General features: G+C 31.9%; 1 long non-coding RNA gene across 1 annotated transcript in view; it reads left to right on the top strand.

Annotated features, from left to right (window-relative positions):
- The first annotated feature begins 275 nt into the window (after positions 1-275).
- Positions 276-11,089, top strand: part of LOC118179843 (uncharacterized) — a 30,806-nt gene continuing 19,992 nt past the window's right edge. Inside the window, exons 1-4 of the long non-coding RNA XR_015043826.1 lie at positions 276-542; positions 1,480-1,536; positions 2,535-2,654; positions 7,318-7,424. This is a non-coding gene — a long non-coding RNA (uncharacterized LOC118179843). The remainder of the gene's footprint in view (positions 543-1,479; positions 1,537-2,534; positions 2,655-7,317; positions 7,425-11,089) is intronic.

Here is an 11,089-nt window from a genome sequence, read left to right as displayed (position 1 = left end):
CTTGAACATGCTTATCTCGAAGTTTATGCAATTATGTTTTTTAACTGCAATTAAAAACTGCAGAATTCTATGTGGTGGGAGATTTCAAAATGTTGCTTTTATAGATTCTAATAGTTTACCTATATTTATTTAAAATTTTGAATTCATTTGTTTTATTTAGTTTTGTGATTCAGAGATGTGTTTTGCGTGCCATTCTTTTAGTAAAAGAAACTCAGTTTTTGAAATGGCATTACGAATGTGTGATTTTATGATTTGTAGGCAGTTACCATTATGACATCAAAATGCTTTTCTAAAATTTGAGAGAAGTAAATTTAATAAAAATTTTGAAATTTCATTTACTTTCAAATAGAATCTTAATATAGCAGCATAAACATAAATGACATGCTGTAATCTCAAGGTTTTGATATGTAATTATAAATGTAAGAAATATTTGTAATATGTGCATTAAGTATTCTAATAGTTTTGTCTAAATATATTTGTTACTTTTATAGGGGAACAGGAAGAAGAGGAAGAGGGTGGAGTCTTTTACCCCAGTGCCTCAAGTAAGTTATTTTTTCAACAGAATTGGACGTAAATGATGGTTCTAATCCGGTAGCATTTTAGGCACCTTGTATTTAATGATAATGATGTTTTTTTACATATTTCACAACACAGTATACTAAAGCAAGTCTCTTTCTTTCAAATGCAAAAAATTGTATGACAAAATATGATTAAATATGCCAATGCAAACTGATGGCACAGATGATATTTGCAATGGCGGGAAACTTTTCTTAAAAACCTCATATTTATAATTCTATATGTATGCTATAACTGTCATAAAATAGTTACGTTTTCTATTGTTGTCGTGTTGGTGTGAAGTTGGCATGTAGATTATATTTTCTAAGAATTATGTACTTCTCATAAAAAACACATTATACTAATACATAAAGAGAAAACTTTATGAGATTAATTACAAAAAGCCTTACACCATTTATCAAAACCATAATAATCTCTCTAGATGCCAGACACATTTTTTAACCCAATCTTTTACAATCTAAGAAAAAATATCATTGTTGCCAAAATATTAAAACTTAAAATTATCCTTTGTAAGCAAATATTGTGACATTGGAGGGTTATGAAATCTGTGCTTTTGATCAAGTTTCCCCCCCCTTTCTTTATGTTTTTATGCTTCTTTCCCACAAACAAAAGGTAGTCCAAGCGCTTACTTTGTTAAGATATAATAATCTGCCTGCTAATAATAGAAAAAAGTTAATAAAATATTAGTAAATAGTTAAAACTATTGCCAGCTTGTGAATGAATTGCTGTCTAATTTTAATTCTCGATGCCATGGAAAGGGTTGGTTATCTGGGTAACCAAAGAGCTGACAAACTATGCCTAGTTTTATTTATTGTATGCTGCCAAATTTTTTATTGTTTATGAATGAAACTTTTTGCTTGAATTTTCAAAGGTTTTATTTCTAATTAAAAATTTTTGTTTCAGCACCGACCAATTACGAGGTCGATGACCAGAGCTCGTGGGACAGGGATGCCATTTCTGGTAAGACAAATGAAATTTATGTTTTTTCATATTTTTCAATTTTTAATGAAGGAATTTTGAGTTTTTACATATTTTTCTCTTGCTGCAGAGTGAGAACTGAATTAAATGAATGAAAAATGTATCTCAAATTTGAAGAATTAAGTATAAATTGAAATGCATTAAAAATGTGTATAAATACTTCATACAAGAGAGTCATTCTGCTCACATCTGATTATTTTTAATAAGTAATGCATCTGAAAGATTTAAAATTTGCACATATGTGTCTTCAATTTTGACTGAATTTTTGCAACAAAGTCTGGATTGTATGCAGGTCGGCTTATTTTTGAAAATGTCTGGTACTCTGTTAAATGATTGCTGTTGTTCTTTTAAGTATTGTTTTCTTGCTTTTATTTCAGTGTTGCAATAGCAATATTTTCTCAATTATTTTTATCTAGTAAATGTTTTAAATATCATATAATCTATGTTTCGTACAGTATTTCAGAATTTAATTTCTTTTAGTATTGTCATGGAATTGTATTGAAATGTGCCTGATCTTAAAGAAAGTTTTCCATAAAAAAAAAAAAAAAACGTTCTTAATAGCATTAAAAAAACATGAAAGCGGTGTCCTTAGTGCAGGTAGTAATCACCACCTAAATCCATTATTTTATGCCAATGTTTTGGTAGTTTTCAAAACCTTTGGCCCAGAAACTTGATGACTGCGAGTCCAAAAACATATCAACTTCATTTTGGACCTCCTGTGTGGAATGGAAAACAGCACCAGCAAGATGTAGCTGCAGTTGTAAAAAAAAAGAAGGTCTGTGAAAGCTCGAAAATTCACATCCTACAAAACGGAACTGTTTGATAATTTATATTAGTTTTTACTTGATGTTAGTATTTCATAAAAACTCTCATATTGCATTTTCAAGATGTTTGACATCTGATTGTAAATTTCAAGAAATACTTGGAATATGTGGACTAAGTATTGAAAGTTTCTAAGTATGTTTGTTTTGCTGTTACAGAGTGTGGCATCAACTGTCCCACCTCTACCTCCTCCTCTATCATCATCACCTCTTCATGCACGATCATCGCCACCATCTCCTCCTGCATCTCCTCCACCTGCACCACCTTGCCCACCTAAGGTAAGTTTTGTGAATCTTCATATACATTATAAAGAGAATGATTAAGTATCTGTCATTCAAATTCATAATTCAACTGAAGTTTTTCTTAAAATTTTATTTAACTTGGTTATTAGCTTTTTTTTATCGGTAGTCAGCTTAGTGTAGGAGCTGTTATTAGACACCTGTTTTTAGTTTTAATTTACCAGTTGAAGTTAATGCCCTTTCAGGGAGCATTATATGTGTAAATGTTTAAATAATGTAAAAATAAAGTAACACCTTTTATGGTTATTGCAATGAATAATTTCTTTTTATAGAAGATAATTTTGAGACGTTTATGGGTAAGTTCTTCATACTATAGCAAAATGTAGCAGTAAAGAAACATAAAATAATAGCCTCATAATTTCTTCTAAAGATGCAAAAAAATGTCAGTCCATAGGACTTACATCAGGTCAAGAAAATATCTTACACTGTTGTGAAGCTAGCTGTCAGCAGCTTGGAAAATGATTTAACTTTGTTCCATGTTCTAACAGAGTTTATGCCCCATCTCAGACTTTTAAGTGATGACTGACATAATGAGTTGTTCGCGGAACTGCCTTTCTCATCCTCTACAGCTGTAATATCTAAAGAGTAGAAAAATTAAACAGGAAAGACACAAAGGATATTTTTCTTGATTATTTACTGCTTATAAAAAGATCTATAGGTCTTTTTTTGTAATATCATATTGACACATTATTTCTGCACTGATCTCATGGATACCTCTTTAACACAATATATTTCAATTTAAAGCATACAGAATTCCAGGTCTGTTTCCTATTTGAATGCTTCATGCTTAATTTGAGTGGTTTAGTAATACAGAATGAGTATCGAAAACAGTATCAAACAGTATCCCATTCATCAGAGTCCAGTTTTCATTCTCCTTTCAAAATCTGACATACACAAATTTGTTTGATTGCACACAGATTTTTTTCAAGAAGCTTAGAAATTCACATCCAACAACTCATAGTTTTTTATAATTTATATTAATTGTACTTAATGTCCATACTTCCTAAAAACTGGCCTACAGTTATCTCAAGATTTTTCCTACCTGATTCGAATGTAAGAAATATTTAGAATATGTGCACTAAACTATTAAAAGCTTCTAAATATGTTTATTTCGCGCCGTGGTCTTCCTCCTCGTCGTAAACCGGCGGTAAGTTTTATTGATTTATCATTGTTATTTAGTTTCAGTGATTTTAGTAGACATCAGTACCTAGCTGTAATTTTCCAAAAGTTTGTTAAGTGTTGTTTGTTTGGAGTGTGGCGATACTGAAGGAACTTGCTTTTGTTACTTGCCAACTGCATGCCCAAATTTCTAGCTTTAATGGATATTTTCAAGATGTGAGACTTAATGCTCCATCGCTGCTGCGCTTGATCTGATTTATTCTCTGGCTCAAATATCTTCGGTGTTGATTTAATGAGTAGTTATGATGAGTAATTGTTGTGATTGAAAGTTTATTATTTAAAATCGATCATCTGTATGTGTTTATTCAGTGGTTCTCAACCTTTTCACTAACGTGTACCATCTAAACACAAACTGAAAAACTTATGTACCACCACTACATTTTACAATGATTATTTTTCAGTTTCTCAATAGAGATATTAAAAAATATATTTTGCCATTTTCACAACCTATTGGCTGCATGTATTTCAAATGCACACATAAGAAATATTAAATTAAAAATTTATTACGTTTTTAATTATCAAAATTTCCTCTAATAGCTTTAATTTTAAAATTTAGTCTGAAATTTGGCTGTGCTTAAAATATTTGAATCTCTTTATGCCTGGTCTTATTTCACTTAGTTTTTAACCATAAATTAGGATCCAGTTATGATTTTATTCTGTATCTATTTTTCAAATTTAACATGGAAGAAAATCTTTGTTCACACAAATAGGTTGTGCATAACAAATAAGCAGTATAAATTTAATAGCTTTATTTGAAAATGCCTTTAAATTCTTTTTTCAGTTCAGCCAAAAGCTAACAAATGTGCTATTTTTGAAATCTTCAGTTAGAGTTTGACCACAGAAAATTTCTCTCAATTGTTCTTTTTCCAAACGAGATAAAATTTTAGGTACATTTGAGCAAAATTTTCTTTTTCATAATCCTTGGGAAAATACACGTTGAGATTATTTATCAACGAAAAACAATTACTTTTAATGTCAGACGTTAATTCTTTTATTTCAAATTATTTTCAATTAGAAAATTTTCTAAAATTTGGTAAAATGTTAAAAATATTATAATTCTTAAATTATTAGCTCGATTTTTTTATCAGTGCATTTATTGGTAAATATATTAACACATTGTCCTTGCTATCCTAAATTTTATTCATTTAATTTTCCCAAAATATCGGCTAAATATGCTAAACATGCCAACCATAATTCAACGAATGAGCGAAACTGAATTGAAAGACAGTGCTCCGGCACTGAAGTGTTGTGATGTTCTCAGCGATATCTGAACAGATGAAATTACTGGGTCGAATGTTGATGCTAATGATATATGTGCTGAATTGGGCAACTTAGCAGGTTTAGTGCAACAAAGTACTGGTGCTTTTAAATGTCTGCAGTTCATATATAAGAACATTTTGCTAGACTCTTTCCCAAACATCTCTGTTGCATTGCTTATCACTTTGACTGTCGCGTCTGCTGAACGAAGCTTTTCAAAGCTCAAGTTGACTATGAGTGACCAGCAAACAGCGATTGAGTAAACAAGCATGACACAAGAGCAGTAATATCAATTGAGCAAAAAATCATCGACAATCTTGATTATACAGACTTGATAAAAGATTTAGCCAAAATGAAATTACGCAGGGTGTTTTTCCAATAAGGTTTGAATTGCATATTGGGCTCCAATGCTTTTACATGTACATAATATATTAGGTGATACTCAGTTTCCTGATTCCTGTAACATGATATAGAAGATACGTATATATGGATAAAATAATTATTATACATTTACATGCACATATACAAGGCAGCACTTAAATTGCATCAGAGCCTGCCTCCTGAATCATAATTTTAGATGGAGTGCACTGGAACCCTAAATAATAGGGGTCCGGCACTTCTTGTATGCAGATGAAGAACAATTTCAGTAGAAATCTGATCTCGAAAATTTTATTTTTAGCAAAAAAATTATATTATAAACTGCTTATTAAATTTAAATTTAGCTTTGTACATTTTATTTAATTTTAATCACTTAATTACTTTAAGCTTTAATTATTTAATGAATAATAATAATCATTAATTAATTGAATAATAATTATTAATTAAATAAGAGTAGGGATATTTATTATTAATATTAATTAAAATTATTAATACTTATTTAATAATTAATTAATCTGGTAATAATTAACTATTTAATTTTTTAATTATTAATGATTTTAAGGGCCTTTATATTTATTTATTTACTTTTGTTCCTCTTTCCTGATGGCCTTGCATAGGGCTCCGGCACTTCTAATTTTAGAAATTAAACCCTGATACAAAGTGTTTTTACATTAAGGTTTAATTCATTGCATAGTAGCCTATAATGCTATATTAGGTAATATTCAGTTACTTACGTCATCAGTACACAATAGAGTAGATTCAACTGGCATATTCATATAATATTATATATGACATATATACAGATAAAATCCCCATTTATGTCGTCCCACGGCGTCCACGAAAGGTCAGGAAATGTCCAGACTAGTGGCATTTTCCGACGAACTGCATACGTTACTCATGCCAATGAATTTTGCTCTTCTGGAAAGCGTGCCTTTTCAGTCAATTTTCACAGTCTCAGTGGGGGGACTTTTCTATGTTTTGCCTAGGGCCCCATAACACCTGAGAAGAGCCCTGGCAACTCTTATAATAAAACATATGTAAGTCCCGTTGCATAATTCTCCAAATAATCACTACTGTGATAGTATTTGACCTACTTTGTAAAAAGGCTTTCATCGATTTCCACTATTTTGTCGGGCCTACTGATTTTCCTGAAAGCTTTGTTTAGTATTCCTGCAAGCAACTGTCCCAATCTATTAATATTTTGTCAACCATCTGTTTAAGAAACAGAATGCAGTCACTAATGGATATCTAGAGCTAATTTTGTTTTCAGAATGCAAGAAAAAAATACAGTAATAACGGTTTAATTTATATGCTTTTTTTAAAAAACAAAAGGGGGCTCATCGAAAATTATGCTTACATCAAACGAAAGCACATATATTATAACGTCATTCTTATCTGTACTTGGTGTTAAATTATGCTGCTTGGCAACAGTGTTATGTTTGAAGGGATAATATATGAGTACGTTAGGCTAAGCTGTTACATTATAAGGCAATAATAATTTGCATGTTAAAATAAAGTGTCATAAATAGTGGGAAAAATTACAGCTTGTACATGAATTGCCATCTAATTTTAATTTTCCGTGCCATGGAAAGGATTGGCACTCTGAATAATTGGAGAGCTGTCCTGCATTTAAAAAAACCTTCCCGAGTCTTATTTATTGCATATTGCCAAATTTTTGTGTTATTAAATCAATTCATACGTTGTTCTTTATGCTTATATATATGTTTTTAGTGTGCTAGTGTTAAATTTTTTAATGTTCCTGAATGCAACTTTTTGCTTGAACTTCATGTTAAAAGATTTTATTTCTAATTAAAAAATTTTATTACAGCGCCGGCCATGGACAAGGTCGATGTCGAAGTCCCAGGGTCCGATGACAAGGTCCCAAGCGAAACGTCAGAGCCCTGGGACTAGGTTTTAAAAGATTCTCTTTCTCATGTAAGCTTCATTTAATTTGTGCATTTTATTTTATGCAATTTTTTCATTATTGCTAAATGATTATAAACAGTGAATAATTAGGTATATTTGTGACTATTTATTTCTATTTGTATATCATGTTATGTAAGTAAAAAAAAAACTATAAAGAATGTAAAGAAGTAAAACTAATCGTAATGAAGGATGTCACTTCTGACCTTCATTTAACTATATGGAGCTGGCATAAGGCAATAACTGCCATTTTTCTAATGGTTCAATTTTTAAGCTTCTTGAGCATAGTTAGAGGAAACTGTTAATAAAAGCAGTGCATATAACGCATTGTAAAGATTTTTAACATGGATTCAAGTTAGATGAATTCGTTGACCACTTCCTGTGAGCAGTGTTTTTATGTTTGAGGTACTCATTCAGAAATTTTGGTTTATGCTGACATTCATAATTATCCATAAGAATAAATACTGGACAAACTGCTGTAGCATGCAGTCTTGCACTGGGTTCAATAAAATCTCAGTGCAATGGAACTGATATACTGCACTTCTTGTGCAGATCACTGCAGGATTTTAAAAGAAAATAATGTCCTTCAGTATTTACGTTGCTATTACAGGCACAGTGTCGAGTTCCATTCTTCTGAGCACTGTGACACTCACAGGGACAAAATCTCATGATACCGAGGAATACAGTTGTTTGGTAGGATGTTCGATATTACTCTTAATGTTACTAACTCTTAGAAAATAAAAGGTAAAAAGACTTACCTTTTAAACGATCTTCTTTCTTCTCCAAAGGCATATCCGGGAGTATTTTTCTTAAGTTCATCTATACACTACTCACAGAAAGAGAGAAGCTTCTAAGATAATAAGATATTTAATTTACAATAACAGCACTAAACTAAAAAATATATATAACACAAAGATAAGGATTACAGTCAAAAGTCGTTAATTCGGACACCCATAATTCGGAATGATCTATAATCCGGACCTCAAAGCTAAAAACTTTCTGCGCATGCGCCGCGTTGACACATGCGCATAGGCATTTACGCGTGCGTGTAAGACCTTTTACGACTGTGCATATGAGTGTGCGCAAGCGCAGAATACGTTTTTTCGTGCACATTTTATATATAACGGACGGTATAATCTAAAATTATCTAATTATCGATTTCAGTTAATGTTGATGATTGCGTTGTTCCTTAATTTTTGAACTGGATCCGGCTTATTACTTTTTGCAGACTGTAAGAGCAATACTATAAAAGTAAACTTGAACTTTCGATTATGTCAAATAGAATTTCCGATTCTGGAGCTCCCAAAGGATCATACAAAATGAAAGTATGTTTCGATGTTCATCAAACAAAAAGTGGAATTGCTGCAAAAAATGGATAAAGACATGAAGAATGTGACAGAGAGGTTAGTGAAAACGAAAAAATTTTGATTGACAAGTTAGTCGGTATTCTCGGCACAGCAATTAACGGGACTTGAACAGCCGAACTTTGTAACTGAACAAGAAATTATGTCTGTTTATAGAATTAAAGAGAAAGTATTATCACATAAAACGAAGCAACTTTGAAACAATTGAAAGAAATGTTTAATAAAGTAGACAAATAAATAATAATTTTTTTTTTTTTGTAAATTTTGATACCCTTTAGATCATAATTGTTCTTTATTTCATAAATTACAGTTTCCTATTTTTAATCTTATAATTTCTGCATGCAATCTTACGAGATTTAAACTGATGATCTATAATCCGGAAAATCGATAATCCGGAATTGCCGAAGTCCCGATGAGTCCGGATTAACGACTTTTGACTGTACATGTTTCACTCAAATGTCCATCACGAGTTCTCAAAGTTCAACTAAAAAGTTCTGATTTAGTTTTTGCTGAGCGCATGCGCAAATCACGTGGTTGTCAGTGAGTGTTTCAACATATTCCCACCTTTAAATTTGCTGAAAAATCAAATTTAAAATTGTAACCTTTGAACAGGCTTTACCATTCAACCACTTCTTGTAGTCACCGATGGAATCTTTTCGCTCTTAAGATCTTGAGGCAAGTCATTATGAATATCAGGATCGCATTAAGTCTCTGGTTCATCAGAAGAGCTGCTTGCCACATTTCTAAATCTAGACTATTCATCTGATGATGTTATCTCCAAAGGATACAATGCTTGGTTGGTCGCAAAACTTCTCCAAGCTTAGTCTTGACCTTAACTAAACGCACATGTCCATCCCGAGATTTGAAAATCTCGGTTACTTTCGCCAATAAACAGTTTGTTTGCTTCTTATTATCATAGGACACTAAAACAAGATCTCCTATTTTCAGAGGTTGTGAAGCTTTTACATGTTCATAATTTTGCCGTAACTGTCCGAAATATTCGATTCGAAATCTTTTACGTAGATCTAGTAAAAGTTTTTGTTGATAAATAAGCCTTTTGTTTAAAGATTTTGCATCTATATTATCCAGATCAGGTACTCCAATTTGTCGAATCTCATGGAGAAACATGGAAGGTGTGATCGGAGATAAATCTTCAACATCTTCCGAGACATACGTCAATGGACGATTATTCATTATTGCTTCACAGTCACACAAAATTGTTATCATTTCTTCATAATTCAGAGATGATCGTCCTAAAACTTTGCAAAGGATTCTTTTCAGGACTCCCATTGATCGCTCCCACCATCTTCCCCACCAGGGAGCTGATGGTGGAAGAAATTTTCATGTGATCCTGTGGATACTAGCTTGTTCTAAGATTTTTTTCCCAATTTAAGCTTTTGAATAATCTATCACTTCCTTTGAAATTCATTCCATTGTCGGAATAGATGGTGTGGGGTCTTCCATGTCTAGCAATGAAATGTCTCAGGGCTTGCAGAAAACTTTCAGTTGATAGCGAGAAAATCAATTCCAAATGTACTGTGTGAAAAACAGCACAGGTAAAAATCACTATCCATGATTTTTGATTTACCTTCAATATCAAAGGTCCAGTCAAGTCAACATCTACAATCTCAAAGACTGCTGCTTCTCTTACTCAGTCTTCAGGGAGAGGAGCACTGGGTGTTTTTGAAGAACTAGTATCGAACCTCTGACATACAACACAGCTTCTTATGACTTTCTTGACAGTCCTTCGGGCTTTCAAAATCCAATATTGTTCTCGTAAAGCGGATATTAAAAATTGTACTCCTGCAAGATTGTTCATTTTGTGTTTAGCTCTAATTAATTTTACTACAATAGGATGATCTGAAGGAAGAATAATAGGAAATCGAAAATTTTCTGTATCATCTCTTCTCAAAATTCTGGTTTTAACCCTAAGGATTCCGTTAGAATCAATCATTGGTTGAAGCACACGTAATCTTTTGTCATCTAATCCAGAAAATGATTTACTCTGCACTAATCTCAAAAGAGTTAATTCGGCTCCTTTAATTTCTTCCACTGTAATTATTCCAAAAGTTCTTTCATTAAGACTTAGTCTGACATTTTTAACAAAACGGAAGATCCAAGATATTATCTTTAGAATGGTATTGTATGAAGAAATCTTATCAAAATTAACTTCAGTCATAGCATTCAAATTAACTGCAGAAATTATTGTCTTCTTTCTTTCAGCATTTGCAATGTCAAAATTCGGTACAATTTCAGAGGTAGGCCATTTTTCTGGATCATTTCTCAACAAATCGGGACCCTCCCAACATTTCG

Source organism: Stegodyphus dumicola, chromosome 11 (genome assembly GCF_044657685.1).
Source record: "Stegodyphus dumicola isolate Sdum_Otavi_A_Nest chromosome 11, ASM4465768v1".
NCBI classification, from domain to species: domain Eukaryota; kingdom Metazoa; phylum Arthropoda; class Arachnida; order Araneae; family Eresidae; genus Stegodyphus; species Stegodyphus dumicola.
The sequence above is the reverse complement of the archived record's forward strand: the minus strand, read 5'-3'. Positions and strand labels throughout refer to the sequence as shown.